At 42.2% G+C, this 17,384-nt stretch overlaps 1 protein-coding gene across 3 annotated transcripts in view; it reads right to left on the reverse strand.

The window, feature by feature from the left end:
- Positions 1–17,384, reverse strand: part of LOC122577919 (protein-tyrosine sulfotransferase) — a 179,021-nt gene that overhangs the window by 79,537 nt on the left and 82,100 nt on the right. The gene's annotated exons all lie outside the window — the stretch shown is intronic.

Raw genomic sequence — 17,384 nt, forward strand, 5'->3', positions numbered from 1 at the left:
TTCATGGGAGAAAGTCGGAGTTACGGGTGACTCGCATCGTCGTCATCCGCTCGTGTCTGATAATGCAGTGACTCGTGCTACTTGATTTCCTGAAAAATCTCGTATCTCAGTCTTCTTCGTTTCTGTGAGAAAATTGTGAAAAGAGAAAATTGTGAAAAGTAATTGTGAAGTAATTCTATAATCGTGACGCACCTTGATCGGTGTCCGACCATACAGCGACTCGTACTATCGATTTCCTTTACGAACTTCGTGCGTCTGGACTTTTCATCTCTGCGAGAAGATCGACAAAGCCCTCGTAATCCAAGTATCGATCCTCGTCTAGTCCGTATCTTTGTTTCGTTTATTTGTACGAGAAAATTTGCCATGATTATTCTCTTAAAGTAGATATTAAATATATAGTCTGGATGTAACGTAGAATTCGTGAAACGCGTTAAATTACTTCTTGTACAGCGAGAATAGAGGAGAACTTATCGGAGGATCTTCTTACAGAAACCGTGCATCGCATTTTTTAATTACACGGGAAATTTTCTTGGAAAGTTGTTCGGGTCGAAAAAAGCCAGTGTTCCAGGTCTCGATCGAAAACTTTACCGCAGCCTGCCGCTAATAAACTGTCGAGACGTCGACGAGCGCAACAAAACTCCGCGGCCAACTAAAGGATCTTCGAAATAACGAGCAGTAACAAAGTAGCGAACGAAAGACGGCCTTTTGTTCCCCAAGCTACTTCTTTCGCGGTATGTTATCTTGATTAGGGGAAAATGAAGAAAGAAAAATAGCAATTTATCGTGGAACTTGTAAGCCCAAGATGGCTCTTGCAATGGAAATATACTTTTGTTGTAAAAACAATCGACCGACATTTTTATCTCAAATTTCCTACTTCGAGCAACTGAAATTAGAAAGAAAGTGGATTATTGTAACATCGTAGTATATTAGTGGGTAATTTTTTTCGGGCAAGCAGGATTAATTTTTGCAAGTGAAACAGCGGGAAGAAATCCGTCGCGAGAAACAAGAGAGCGAGCCGGAGACAAAAATGACGGAACAAAGGGTCAGATTTTCATTCGCGCTTGTGTATTTGAAGGAGGAACGAAGAGGCTCGAAATTACAGTTTGTAATCAACGTCAATTTACACCAGCGACTTGGCCCACTTTCCACCAAGCTCAAGTACTATCGATCCGCCTCTATTTATAAACATTTCTTATAATTTGGGTCAAGTGTAAACTGCTTTGAGTCGCCGTGTAAAACAAACAAATGCCAATGATTCATTACAGTATCGTTGGGACAGGAGATTGTACATGAGTGACGTTATGAAATATGTCAGGTATTAACGTGTGCGTGTCTCAAGAGTTAAAACAACCGTTTGAAATAAACAAGTGGCGCTGAGGATCCCGAGACCTCGTTACGAATCGTGCAACATCGATTCACAATCGTTTCTTTTTTTTTTTTTAATATAAAAAATATAGTCGTTCTCTTAACACTTTACCGATCGATAGTCGATTAATCAGCTTTTTGTCGCCGACAATCTTTCTCATTATTTGAGCAGTAATTTGTTATTTAGTACTAAGGTACCTTGTTCAGTTGCGTCAGTTGCGTTGCTTTGCGAGCTCCCACAGTTTTATAACGATTTGAAAAACTTACCGTTCGCGATGAACGAGAAGAATGGTAATGGAGAGTCTAAACCGAAACAGAGTCGGCGCCAGGGAGAATCCGCGCCTGAGCTGCCGGTCGGACGTGCGTATGCCGTTGAACAGCTAGCGGCCAGTAAAGTGTTAATTACTTAAATTGTACGAAGGTTTCCCCAAAAAGAATACTTGCCATATGAACAACATAAACTAGGAAAATGACGAGAAAGAGGTAAAAATTTCATTAGTTCGGAAGCTTTTGTAGGCAGATTAGCATGGCAAGAAAGTCGCACGTGACAAGAGTCTGCGAAGATCGCGTCTCAGACTCAAAATTGCTGTACCCTCGTTGAATTAATGCAATTTAACCGGATAAAGGGTCGTTCTAAGTCGGCCCGTAGCGTCGTTACGGTAAATGCGAATACTCGTTATAATCTCGTTTCCCACGGACAATGTTCAAACGTTCGCGGCTCAAGACGTTCGCGGCGAAGAGGAGTCTCGGCGACTCGAATGCAAACCACGTACCACCGCTGTACGCTATACGTCCATTTTATTCGCCGACAAGAGAGGTGCGAAGAGCAGCACGTGTGGTCGCGAGCTCGTAAACCTGATGAAAGATCTTTTTAGTCCTCCCCGGATTGATGCGAGTGTTAAACCGCTTTACGAGGTCTGCTCTAATTCGATCCATAATTCATAACTGCTTCAGAGGTGGCCGGTTATGATCCATAAATTAGCATCGCAAGACTCACGTTAAGATGGTTTACAGTCGGAGAACGAAGAAAGGAGGAAAGAGATTTAACAGTGAAGATCCAGTTGTAGCTGGCGAAACTATCTCAACGTACCATAGAAAACGTTTATGTTTGTATTACGTCATATCGCGATAGTCTGGTAACAATGCAACGATTCCTACAAGTGTTTGAATACTTTGCCGAGGCCGAGTAAATTCGGCTTAAGACTAACTATCGCTAATTCCACGAACCGATCCAGAAATTAGCATCGCGAGATCGACGTTAAGAAGCTTTGCAGTCGAAGAAGAAAGAGATCCGGGAGTTCGAATCCACTGGATGCCTCGCTATCGCGTACAATCGTAAAAGGTTTAAGGGCAGCGCGATAAAACCTTTCGACGAACGGACGTTGAATCCAGGCTCGTTGTCGCGGGCAGGAATTGGTCACGTCTTTGATTATATCGTCACCGAATCGCGATAGTTTTATCGTTTGATTTCTTGGCAAATCCGATCGATGAGATCTCCTACTCTAAACAGACGTAAAACTTTTCCGGTATCCCGAGGAAACATAAAGTTTAGAGTTGTGAGTCAGCGGGTCGGTTTACGGTTAAATAGACTTGGGTAAGTTGACGGGGGCAAGTCGATATCTTTTACTTTCCTATATTCTTCTTCACATTATACAAGATGTTCTAAGTTTTTCAACTAGGTTGTTTTAGTATTATCAATTTAAATAAGCGTAAGGATTCTTCCTTTCCCCAGAACCATTGGTAATTTTTATTACAAAATTGACATTTATATGTCTTTTCCCAAAGCATAAAAGTTCAGCGAGGCACGCAAAAACCTTCATATTTTTTTCCTACATACTTTTAAACAAACCTACGGACGACGTTTGTTTACGTAACATTGTTCACCGCAGGATTATGCAAAAGTCGATCAGAACGTCTGAAAAGCTCTGTATACAGCAAAGTAACAACTCGAAGCAAGAGTGGAGATACCTTTCCTCGGGGAAATTTCGAGAAATAAGAGAAAATTCATGAGAAGTGAAAGAGCTCGGTTACGTCTAAAGCAACAATCGGTTTACGCTGGACGATCGAGTCAGAAAGATCGCGATGAAGCGAGTTCAACGCGATAAATCAACATCGAGACGATTTAAAAGATAGGCAAATAACGTTAGCAGGTTTGCAAATAGCATAGCTCTGACACAATACTGGGCATCCATGAGGTTCTCCAGTCATCGTTGGCTAGGAACTCGTGTTCGGCCGTGGCAATAACGACGCGTAAATACCGACGGAATTACCACGATTTTCTACGCGATTGACCCGTGACTAGTTGCGCGGAAGTCTTCTCCATCGAGCATTCAGTCCGACATAATCATTCCAAGAAATTGATCTGGAAAGAAAATCGAAACGACACGTGAGTCTATCTTACTCGCGAATTTTATTCCACCTGTTGTTTATTTCTTAACGAAGAGAAATAATTTCGCGTAAAGAAAATCTCATTGATTTTCTAACAGTTCTACAGCTATATTTAGTTATCGTGTCTACTCGTATGTGAAATTTCTATATACATAGGTATATCGATGAATAAATCCTGAATTACCCCTATTCAAAATTTCCAAATGTATTAACACACTGTTGACCGGTTATTTTATGCAAAACGCGACGCGTGCCACCGCCTATTTTATGCAAAATCAAACGATTGAACGTTATACACGAAAACACGAGTTCGCTCGTGACCACTCGATGACGTGTTAATAGACGAAACCTTAAAACTTCTCGCTCTCGATGTTTCTCAATATCACGTAAAATGCAAGTTATTCTGCCCAATATTTCTGAACGTTATTAACAGGAAACATCTACGTTATCTGTATGTAAAATTTCTAAATGTGAACATACGAGAAAACGCGATAAACATGAACATACGAAATTTCTACACAGCGCCCATTTGATTCGTCCCTTTGAGGAAAGTGAAACATAGAGGAAGAATAAGAGAAGTAATGCACTTTTATCCACGAAAAAAGGGAAGCTCGATCGAGCGCTAAACGAAAGGCTGGAAGAGAGGTTGAACAGGGATTGACAGTCGATATCGAGGGAATGAGAACGGGAACGGGAACATAGACCGACAGACGATTTCCGGTGAATCATGCAGAGGTTCGCGGATTGCTCCATACCTCGGGGCGCGGCACGTATACGTTCGTCTACGTCTGAATACTTGGTGAGTCGAGCAACGACCGCCTTTCTCTTGGGGTAGGTCGTTGTGAAAGAGGTCGTTGAAATTTCCGGTTCTATAGTCGGCAAACTCGAGCGCCAAAAGCCGCCTGCAGGTATATTTCCCTGTACTGTGTCCAGTTTCACAGTGTGCTTTCTGCATAATGAGAGCCACACCAGCAGGAAGACAGGGAAAGAGAACAAGAAAGAGAGAGACAGAGAGTGAGAGAATGAGAGAGAGGTGGCAAGGGTGCGCTGGAGGCTTGCAGAAGATAGAGAATCGAGATCCTATGGTCTCGTGCACCGGAAGTGGCTGCCCTCGATCAATGACGACCGCTTAATAGGCTACCGTTCACTTCAAGAAATTCTACGTGAGTCGACGTCGCTTCTCCGGCTTCTCGCTTTTGCCTTTCAATGGATCACGCTTGTTAACGTGGCCCGTTGGTTTAGTTATCGAGAGAAGGTTACTGTATGGCGATCGGGTCTGTTGCGTTCTCTCGAACGTTTCCTACCGTGTTATATTTTTCTAACATTACGTATATCTTCACAGTTTGAACGAAATACGAAAATGGTCTTATCGATACGCACGATGTTTCAATTTTTTAAGCTTCGAGATTCTCCTCTTAAAATATCGCAACAAGACCGGCGAACATTCGATGATCGTAGCAAGTTTAATGGCATGTTGCAGAAAGGAAGTGGAAATATTATTAGAGAAGAATGGATAATATAAAGGGATAGCTCGTAGGGGTCAGATATCAAAGTCGAGGAGGCAAAAACGCGTTGTCTCGTCGCGGGTCTCTGTAAATTAAAGCGTGTAACTCAAGTTGCCCGGTCGGCAACTCGAGCCGCGATAAATAAACCTCATGAATTTGGCGGTCGCGACTGCCTGCGAACAAACTACCTCTATCTAGTTCCCAGTTTCCAGCCGTCCTTTAGATGGACATCGTGGACAAAGTTTCCCGACTATCGTTCGTCTCGACCGTGTAATTACTCCACCCTTTTCCTGGCTATCTGCACGTCTCTTAGCCGTCTCTTCGGTTTTATCAAATCCTCCAACGTATACATTCGTATCGCGAAGAAAAAACCACACATGTAGCTCTTCATATGTGAATTATGAACGAAGATTTATTTATACCAGTACGTAAGTATATGCATACGTGGCTCTCTTCAACTTAGTACAGTTTACAATTATTCTAGCTTCTTACAATCTTGTAGCCTAAAAATTTTCACCCAAATCACCCGGGTCAAATTTCGACACGTCTCAACCACATTAAGCTTCCTCTATAAGGATCCACAGGCTAGCGAGAATTTTCCACGGCGTTCTGCGAGCAATTAACCACGAACAGCTTCGTCAAATGTCAAGGTGGATCGGCCCAGAAACGCCAGAAAGGTAATTGAGAGGTTGAAGCCGGCAGCGAGCGAATAATAGATCGAGCCGTACGGCTGGATCCTTTGCAGCGGAAAGCGAATGGGGAAGATCGTTTGATCTTTCGTGTGCTCGCCAACGACAAACGCGATATTTGCATTTCCATCACGACGCCGATCGTTTCTATTATCGTGAATCTCGACCGCGTTGTTTCTATGTCGCTTTTCTTTTATCCTCGACTATTGCCCTGCGCGTTTTCGTTCACCGCACAGAGATTTGGCGTTTAAACGGGTTTCCAAATGCGGTTCTTCGTGAATGGAAGAAGGAACGAGAAGATTCATATTCGTAGAAGATGATATTCATCTATGGTATTCAATCGAGATAGAACCGCCAATATGGAGATAGCGATTTTCGATCGTAGGAACATATTGATTCTTGGTCTTTGTTATTTCATCTATCTTTGGGTATTTGATGGAACGTGCTGGTTTCCTGAAAGCATCCGTTGATTGATGTAGAGATAATAGATTTGATGCACCGAATGCTGGATGGAATAGAATCGAGTACTCTACAATCAAACGATTAGAGGATCGATAAAATTAGAACCATTCTTTTAACCACTTGCGCTACCAATAAACTCACGGTTGCGCGTGCCGTGCGCTACGATATAACACGCCTCACATTCTGAAATATTTCCAAGATATCGATGACTGTATGTGACACCGCGTGTTTCGACCGTTCGTGGAGAGACGCGATCGCGAGGAAGCGCGTCAACGGGAGTCGTAAATTCCCGTTACGATTCGAATAATCGACGTCACGAACAGATCGATCCCTTATTTCGGTTAGCATAATAGGGGTGGATTCACTGAGTACGACGCTGATTTTAACAGGTTATAACATTATATATTTCCAACAATCGAATAACTTTAATATGTAATACAATTGTAAGTATGTCGACCGTCAAACTACGAGGTACGAGTAAATAAAAATTGAACTAAGACTGAGACTGAGAGTTAGACCGAGACTTAAGACTCTTTTCGAGTTGGCGACTGTGTTTTGACTCATTGAACCACCCCTATTATCTTAATCGAATAAATAAAAATAAATAGAAGATCGATCTGTTCGTGGCGTTGATTATTCGAGTCGTAACGGGATTTTACGGTTCCCGTTGACGCGCTTCCTCGCGGTCGAAACATTTGGTCCTTCGGGTTAAAAAGATTACGTTAAAAAGATCAAACTTTATGGTGAGTCCTTAGGTTTATCGAGGGTCTGAATAACGGTACGTGGACCTTTGGCAGCCAGACAACGAGGTATGGCGTACGGATTATCTCACGCGACGTAACACCGTGCACTCTGGAACTGTAGCTCGATAAGCGAACGTTCTGACTGTTAGCCGACGTGCAGCGCACGTGATTTTTATTTCCGTGACAAATGCCTATCGACATGGTACACACGTCGCTAGCGATTTTAGAACAAAAGCATCTCGACGTGCGCGGCACGTCTTTCTAGCGCAAGTGGTTAATAATCTTCACATCCGACAAAACGTAATATCCCTCGTTCAAAAGTAGTCCGAATTATATACAAAACGAATCTGGAACAAGCTGTTTGTTTTCTCCGAGAAAGTACAGGCCCGTTATTTCAAACTCTCGGATGTTTCCTCGCGTGTTAGGGAAGCAGGAGAAGAAAGAAAAATAAAAAGTACGCTGCGGACAAGGTTCGATTCGGACGATTATTACTCGGGGCCGTTTGTCTCTGAGAATATTGTCTTCCGCTCTGGTTGAGGTCCGCGCGCGCTACCTTCGGCCAGTAACTCGAAACGAAAGCGTAGCGCAACCCGTGATGCAGTTTGTTTTCGCAACTGCCACAATATCGAGACAGACAAACAATACCAGAGGGCGAAATCTACTGCGCCATGCTCTCCAGGAAATTTGAGATAACACACTTGCGAACGAAGCTCTTTCTACGCTGTTGGTACTCTCGTTACGAAGAAGCCTGACATCGAATTTTCCAGCGTCTTTATTAGCACTACGCTGCGGCGTAAAATTGGTACCGAAAAAATCGGAATAATACGATATATAACGCAAAGAGAGTTTGCTTTTTATTAATTTCTTAATTTCGTTACGTACATAAATAAATAACTACACGTCTTGGATCCAAAGTGTTTCTACGTTCCTTCGACTAAGCGTTTCCTAATTCGCTTACGATATCATGATTACTCCTTCCTCTCTAGTGAAACGAGCTAATTAATTAACGAGCTTAAAGCAAATCGCAACGGGCCGAGTTTACAAGATTTTTAGAAAAGGTTTACACGAAAGTAACTCTTAAAAGCTGTTCTAAGTAGGAAGCAAACAGAAAAGAAATATATATAGAAAGAGAGAGAGAGAGAGAGAGCGGAAATTTAATATCGATCAGGATAAACAGCAGACGAGAAGCTACGTGCCACTCACAGCTGTGCGCGTCAGTGAGAAAGTCAGATTACAGCTGTTACTAATTAGTCTCGACCGTCTATAAGAGGATAGAAGTATTTCTATGGAAGGTGCCTCGATCATCTTAATCATGTACAGTACCTACTTTTAAACAGAAACGACACGAAAAAGTATTAGACGCGTAAATTAATCCGCTGCCTTTTCAAACGAGATTGAAATTTTCAATTAACTACTTGCAAGTTTGATAAAGTCACAAGATACTTGTTCTTTTAGAGATCTTGTTCAAGATACTAAATAAAATTTCTAAAATGAAAATCCATCTTTGTCTCGTCTGTACCAGCAGCTATTACGTACACCCTGGTCACTCTTGCGGAATCGAACCGATATTATCAGTTGCTATAAAAGGAGATGACACGACTTTGCGATACAGCGAATGAGGATTCCTGCATTTCCAATTCGTTATTTCTTGATTCGTTTTAGCGGATCGATCCTGCAGCTCACGTGCGGGTTTTAGCGAAAACTCATTTGCTAAAGACCGGTCGTTTGTTCGGTTTTACGTTTGCAAGTATCGTAAAGTCACATTCTAAAGGGTCGTCTGGAATCCAGATGCTGGGTGCAGAAGCTAACGATTCTCGGTACTTCGTAGTGTCGACTTGACCTGGCGGAATCGTCGCTGTTACCCAGCAGTCGTCCATCGGTGACCAGTCTCATCGCCTCAGCTACCGAGTACGCATTTCGTTGTGAACGCATTTGGAAATTTAGCAGTCGGTACATGACGCGCAAACGTCGACAAATTCCAAACGGTCGACGCTTGATGAACCACGGGAATAAATATAATTTATTAAATATTAGTAACTTACAAGTTACAAACGAAAAATTACATAATGAAAGGAACGTAATTCTAGGAATAAATTTTACAAATTACAAATCAGTCGATTATCCTATTTGGCGTAAAATTGTAGGATCCACGTGCTACGATCAATAGCTTACCAATTCACCGATATCATTAGTTGGTAAATTATTACGCAAGGCAATCCTGTTAGCATGTTCTGCGAAAAGCGTAATTGCGTAGGAAGGATCGGCGAAGGCAGACGAGAACGTTAATAGAATTCTGAACAACATTTTCCCTATTACGAAGAATTACGATAATCCGATCCATTAATCGGAAGTGGGAAATTGATTAAGGCCAGTGCACGTTCGGAACTCGCAGTCTCAAATTTCGAGATGGTCCCCCCATTGACCTACATGAAACTACAATGAGGTATATCGAGTGGCTACCAAACCACGGTTGATACCATCTCGAAATTACAGGGAAATTACACAGGACCGAGGGTACATTGAAACTGCCTTGAAACTCCATTGAAGTTGCGCAACACGCGTGGGAAACCGGTCCCGCCTTTTGTAAAGTTCGCACGTTTCTTTAACACCCCCGAGAGTTTTCGTTCATAAAGCACGCGTGCGATCTAAACGACCGATCGAGCCGTTATTTTTTATTGCATCCACCTAGATCACTATTACTATTCGATTTACCTGTAGTAGCAGAAATTTTACAAGCGAAATCCCTCGTTCCTTTAACTTTTCTTACTTATGCGATTCTGTCTCCCGTTGCGCAGGCGAACGCGATGAAATATTTCCACGATAAAGCACGATCCTTCCGGAATTCTTCTCACATCTCATAGAAGCTACGTACGTCGTTCGATTTTCTATTTCATCGATATATCGCTTCTATACTCGATAGAAAATGACTAGAAATATTTCCATTGAAAGTTCTATCGCGCGCTCCAACTTTTACCGCTTCGCTCGAAACAAGAATCGAAACTTGTACACACGACCATCCGTCTGCCGCGGTATACTTTCGAGAAGTGAATTTTCTATTCTTTCTGTGTTCACTTCCCTCGTTTCCATGTCGTTGGCTTCCAAAAGATCGGCCAAATAGTTCCATTTGAAATTTCTAGTCGCGACAGCAGAATCGTTATGCGTATCCTATCGCTCGATACCATCCTTTGTTTAGTTTTATCGAAATACATTTTAATTATGAAATTGCTCGTTCCTCTATTCGACGTTGCATTACAAAACGACAAACGATTCACTGGTAGAATCGTAGAAAGCTTCTCCTGGAGCACGCGGTATTTTCTTTTGCCTGGCCAGCGGCAACGCGAATCCGGATATCGTGGTTCTCTTCATCGTAGCGGTTGGAAGAAACCGGCTGGAGGACAGCAGCTCCGGGATAGCTAAGCTTCGTCCCGTATACCATGTTAGCTCGTTGACATTCTAATTATGCGCCAGAGACTCCTGGTCCAGGGAGATTTCCCAAGCGAGCTCGAGACATGCAGAGCAACCGTTTCCGCCATGATTTTGCGTTTGAAAGAGAGAATTTTAGCAATGAAAGACGTTAAACTTCTGGTCTCTTTATCTTTCAATTACGTGGTAACCATTGCTTGTTTGACGTATTAATGCGTTCGTGCGTTCGTTTGAAGTGGAAACATTTTTATTGATAAACACTTGTTGACATCTAACCGTTAAAAAATTATTTATATTTAGGAGCGAGTTTAAAGGAACAGTTCTCTGGATAAATTCCTTTTTTCAAAAGACTATGTTTAAAATGGCCACCAGATGAAATTGGTCGATGTTTAACCAGACTAGTCACTCGGAATCGTGGAATTCGAGATTTTACTTGCAACACGTCGACTGTTGTTACCGAGACACGGAGAAAATTTCGAATAATTTTCAAGAATCGAAAACTTTCCTAGCAGCGAATGAAATAACAAAACACGCGTATCGATATCCCGACCTAAAAAATAACAGAGGATTATAAACCTAAGATAAATTTAATTGTTCTTTCGTAATTGTAACGTTAATAGATATCTAATATTCCTTATTTCTCGAGACAAAAGGATTTCAAATTATCGTCATGCACGTGGGAGATTCGATGGAAAGCGCGGAGGCAGATTGTTGGACCGAAAGTATCGACGATTGAAATTCGAAGACGCCTTGACGTCGGATTTGCTCGACAAGCGTTCGAAAGCTTTGTTACGAGGAACTTGAGTGTCTCGGAAGTTCAGATAACCCGTGGAACAGTCTATCTCGCGCGACAAGGCAATCGAAGCGGAAGCTTAACTCGCTATCGACGAAACTGCCACGTTAACCTGTCTGATTTACGATTTTAATTAGACGAAAGTTTTAATCAGACGACTGTCTGATCCGTCTATTGCGACAGTATGGAAAACTATTTGGAAAGTATCGCTACTTGTTTTTCCAGGACAGATATTATGATTGACGAGACGTTCTGATCGAGGAAGACGTATCGGAGATACGCGTTTCTCGAGATGGTGTGGAAAGCGTGTTAGTTCGAAAGTGCTGTCAATCGTAGTATATAAATTGCTTTCGTTAAAATAGTTTTCTCCGTACGTTGCTATACATTAGACGAGAAAATTAATTCGATGCTTTTAGACTTGACAGCCATTTTTACTTTAGACCTTTCGAAGCGGATTTTTCTTTCAACGATTTCGCTATCCAGACATTCGATCTTAGTCTTCGTTCGTATTTCCTAAAACGAACGATAAAGCGTCTGAATATTCTTTGTGCAACTTTGCGTGCGTTTGGCGCGTATTGCCATTCTTAACTACTTCATCTTCAGTTTCAAAATTCTATAGAAATTCTAAGCGAGTTTCCACAAAAAGACATGAAATTAAAGTGATGCGGTTTCGCTGTTTTCAAGCTTCAACGAATTCAGGGCGGCGACAGGGGCTCGGTTTCACATTCGCGAAGCCAGAGAGGGTTGGTGAAGGAAGAGGAAACGGTTGAATCGAAGAACGGCGCGCAAAGACCGCGGGGGAGTTTTTCCATAAAGGGCGAGGGACGTCTGAGTGCGCGCCTACTTAATCGCCATTGTGAGATTCCTCGAGTACGCTTTAAGCCTCGAAGACCCCTCCCTATCTGAGGATGAAAGATACCCCTCTTCGCTTAGGTTCCTGAACATTCTGCGACCCTTTGGAATACGCTGACCTTTCTTCAAGGGCCGTGAAAAAAAAAAAAAAAACAATGCGAATGCGGAGCGGTTAAAGACACTCGCACAGGGGGGAAAAAAGGGTCGAAAGTTACATTGGCCGAGGATTCAACCGCGGAATATTTGCAGCTCTTTGAACCCGAAGTAAGACGATTTCGCGGGACAATCTCGTCGAGGATGACCTTTTTTTCTCTTCAACGGGAGGAAATTGTAGCGGGCCAAAAGGGATTTTACAACGAAGCTCGTTAACAGAACAGAAGATTGCTTGCCTTTATTTTTCCATTATTTCGACAGAAGCTACGTTCTGTCTTCTCGTCGAGTGACGGAAAATCGAAATTCTGCCTTTAATTAATCGTGAAAACTCGCGGTCATTGAAAAAGTAGTCGCTCGCTTCCCGGCCACTTAGCGAATTGGGAAAGTTTCTGTCGGGTTTCGTTTTCTTTCAAAGACTTCGCCCCTTTTTCAGCCACATTTTTCCAAAGCGGCCGCGATAAGGAAGACGGAAGTCGAAGACAAACTTCGAACCACTCTGAACCGGACGCTATCAACTTCCCTCAAGAGACATTTCTCACAGTTTCAATTCTTGTCCGCTCGCGTTGTCTCCGCTCCTCTTCTTCGAATCGATAGATTTTTCATCCTTTTCGTTTCTTTCTTTTTCTTTTTTTTTTTTTTTGCGTACAACGATGCAACGCATGCAAAATTCGTACGATCAATTGCGTTGCATCCGAATCGCCGATGGATTTACGAGCGTAACGAAATAATGGCCGAACAAATGGCGCACCAGGGAGATCGCTACCGCGGTTCCCGGAAATAATCCTTTACTTTTTCATTTTCTCCGAGCGCATAAAGGAAAAACCGAGAACAGGAAGGGGTCGGAAGAGGGACGGTTTAGGAGTGGAGAGAAGACAAAAGAGAAATACCCGGGATGGAAAGGCATAGGGACTTTACATGTTCGTTCTACTCTTTTCCTCGAGCGGAATAAAAAGTTTTCTGAAAAAGTTGCCAAGTATTCGTGGCGGTGTCTTACTGATTTCCCCGGGGCTGTAATACACCCTCTATCCTCCCTTTATCCCCCTTTATTCCTTTATTCCTCTCTGTGTCTTTTCGTCCAGGTGGAGGTCCAGCGATTCGAGTACAAACGGAATTATGATCGAACTCGCGATGGAAACGTAATTAACGAGCGATAAAAGAGCGAGCGTCTGTCAGCTAGTCGATCAGCTTTTATCTCGACGGAAGAAAAACAACAAATTGAAAGTTGCATCTCTCGCGGCGCCCTTAAAGCGAATCGACTCGCCTTTAATTCGAATCGTCATTTGTAATTCCATTAATTATCTGGGCTCTCGGGGTAAGCAGCCATCGGGTTCGTTCGTTTCACTCGCGTCCGACTTTCGGTGCTTTTCCCTCGCGTTTCTTTAAAACGATACGCACCGTGAACCATCGTGAAAACGTATCGTTGGAATAATTTTATACAATTCCAAGACTTTATTTGACATCTTAAATGTCGTGAGAGGAACAGTTTTTCCTCTAACTCTTCGTTAATAACCTTGCCGTAGTTTGAAAAATTCGATACAATTAAAGTGCTCGTTATTTGCCGAGAGATTTAAAAAAAGACTCCAATTACCGCTGACAGACTCGATAAGTAATTCCGTGAAAGGTCCCTGGTTCTCTGAAATTACCTTTCGAAAGAGGGTGAGTCGGATAACCGATCCTGCGAATGATTCAGCGCTCGAATTTTCTGGGAAAAAGTTGGAAACGGGAGTGGGCCATAAACAATGGACGCGGCCAAACAGCCCAGCTCCATTATTTCCAGGTGATCGATCTTCTTTCACAGAGTTTCTAGCGAACCGATAAGGACCTCTTCGCGCGAGATATCGCGTTTTTAAGGATCCGACTCGATGCACCCTCCGGCCATTCGCAAATCCCTTCAACTTCTCCACCACTTTTGAAATTCCTCTGTCGTTTTGTTATCACGCTTCGTAGCCTCTTCGACAGTTTTTAGATGCGCGCTGAAATCGTTTTATCTCGTTCCCTGTGTTATACAATCTCGTTCATAGAGGCTTTCCTTTCCTTTATCTTCTCTTTTTGCGCTCATAATTAGCATATAAACTACCGTTCAGCGTCGCGAGTGTAACGCGATTAAAAAATTTTAAATTTATATTAAAGACTCTGCGAGAGAACGCTAGCTTTGATAATCGCAAGATATTATACATCGTCTATCGTATTTTATTCGTTTTTTTTTTCCCTCGTTTCGCGCGTTTAATCTCTCATTTGCTGAACTCGAACTAATCTCGTTAGAACGTAGGAACAAGAAATAGGTGGTTGCGGTAATTAAAATACACAGCGGTGGGCAAAACTGGCTTGCGGTGGACGGACGACTAAAATCTTCGAGGCCGATTGCGAGTGCCGTTCATTTCGAGCTGGTGTTACGAAATAACCCTCGGCTAACTAACGATAACGATAACGATCAACGCAAACAAGCTTCGGCCGTTTACTTCCGAGAACAACCGCGGGACCCTGGCACCAACCCTCCATGCGTTCCTAGTTAGCTGTGTCGAGTTGCACAAGGCTGAGATTACGACGATCTAGATATTCTCTTCGGACACTTTCTTTCGATGACTTCTGCCACGCCATTGTTGTCTTTCGTACAACAGTTTCTCCTTCTTTTTGTTAGGATCTTGATCGCGCGGCTTACATCATGGTCGGGACAACTGCTGCTTTTCACAGATAACATTTATTTCTCTGTCCTCCTCTGGAAGAGGAAGGAAGTCGAATATAACGATGAACCCTAACGTTGTGTTCCTCCGTATCTCTGAACAACTTTCGGACACCGTCTATTGTTCTATGGTGGAAATTTAAGAGAAGTGGAACGGAGAAGCCCGGAGGCTAGACGAGTCAAAGAAACAAGAGACGATGATTAAGAGAGTACAAAGGGTCGGCCAAAACGCTTCACCGTCCATCGGTCTCTTGGTTATATCTAGGTTGAGAACCGCTGATTGCACGCCTGCAGCGTCTCTTTTCCATTTGTATTCCTCGAGGTCCTTTGAAACGTGTTGCTTCAGCGATGCTTGGCACACCGATGATGAATGGCGAGTCAGGTTGAAACTGACAGTGTATCGTTCGCGTGAACGATCGACGCTACATCTGCTTGAAGCTTAAGTAGCGTTTGTGTTAAATATTGAATCAGTCTAGACGTTGAAAATTGAGTTAATCCTTTAACTACGAAGATCGATTGGCGGGTGTTCAACTATCAACGATCCGAGTTATTACAGTTGCATACAAAGTAGGGAACAAAATGGATGGCCGGGTAGTGAAAATAGGAAATATTTAAATATAGATATTTAATTATTTTACATTTATATAATTGATATACTTATATATATTAAAAATAGGAAATATCTAACAAATAAATATTTTGAAACCAGTAAAGCATCTATTAGGTCGTCCGAAAAGTTTCTTTCGTATTATGAGGAAATAATGGACGCACAACATTTTCCGTTTTATATGATTTTATCGAATTTCGTATGATCCATTCTGTTCTACCAAATTAAAGATCACAACGTTCGACAGATTAGGTTTCACGTTCGTATAAAGATGGGTCGTTGTAGAACACGTGTCCGTAAAAGAAAGACACTTTCCGGACTACCTAATACGTCGAGAAATTTCTATTCGATTCAGCTATGACGTAAACCGTGTTGTAGCGATGTAACAATGTTCCATATGCATGATGTTTTACATTAAACTGAGGAGAATTAGGATCGAATGTTAAGTGGAATTCAACGTGGAATCTGAAAAAGTTGAACGAAATTTCAACTGATATTTAGAAAACGAAAGTCAGGGAAGAGTCTCTGGCGTAGAATGTAAAACACTCGCAGCGAGTATCCAATCGATGCGGCGAATATCGATGATCGTTCAAGGGTCTGTGAATAGCTTCGAAAAAGAAAAAAGGAAGGTTGAAATAGCAAAGCGAAGTTCGCGGAGAGACGCTAAACGTATTCAGGGCCGATGTAGCACAACGGAGAAAGAAAAAATGCTTTAATTAATCATGATAGCGAAGGGACGAAAAGGGGACCGTGCTCGATTCATTCGATTCCGTGGACGAGTACCGAGAGAAAGACAATAAAGGAGGAGAATCGTGAAGAATGGGAGCGCCACAAGTGCCTTTCTTCGACTAGCACCGGGTTTAGCCTTCGAGTAGGGGACTTGGCGAAGAAACAATAAGATTTCAAGGGAAAAGGGGAGCAAACAAGAAGAGCGAGGGATGCAGAGAACGCTGGAAGGAAAGAAGCACGATGGTGTTTTTCTCGAGGACATGGATAAAAGAGGCAGAGACTAGCGGTTCTGTGTGTAGAGAATATTTTCCATTTTCTCGAGGTGCATTGGCTTTGTAAAAGCTGTCCGCTTTCGAGAACACAAGTTCGAAAAGGGAATATCTCGTGGGGTTTGCGTAGGATAACGTAGAGCGTAGGAATAAAATGCACACAGATGGTTGCAAGAAGTTGCAAGGTGGACCGGGGCTTTAATCAGTGCGGCTCACGTGCAACGAAGTATCTGCTTTTAGACTAATATCCGCTTTGTGCTTTTAAAACGTTAAGTATATCGAAGCTTAGATCCAGTGCAGAGTAACAACAGGGTAAACTGATCCCTCGGGGGCAGACAAAAATTTATTAATGCTAGAGAAAGATATTATTATCTTCTATTTTCTGTTGTATTTAACCGAAATATATCTATAACTATTAAAGTAATCAATAATTTCGATTAAATTAATCAACGTTTCTTCATATCGTTTAACCATCATGAGACGTGTTGGAGCTTTGAAATAAATGGAACAACTCGAAGAGTTAGCGCTTTCTTACCAATTTATTAGGTTGTCGGAAAAGTTTCTTTCGTTTCGTAAGGTGATAATGGATGAACAACAATTTCTGTTTTATATTATTTTATTGAATTAGATATGATCCATTTCGTTCTGTTTCTATTATTACGTTCGTGCATAATTCAATAAACTAATATAAAACAAAAAACATTATTATTCTATCATTTCCTTACA

This window comes from Bombus pyrosoma, linkage group LG3 (genome assembly GCF_014825855.1).
Source record: "Bombus pyrosoma isolate SC7728 linkage group LG3, ASM1482585v1, whole genome shotgun sequence".
NCBI lineage: Eukaryota > Metazoa > Arthropoda > Insecta > Hymenoptera > Apidae > Bombus > Bombus pyrosoma.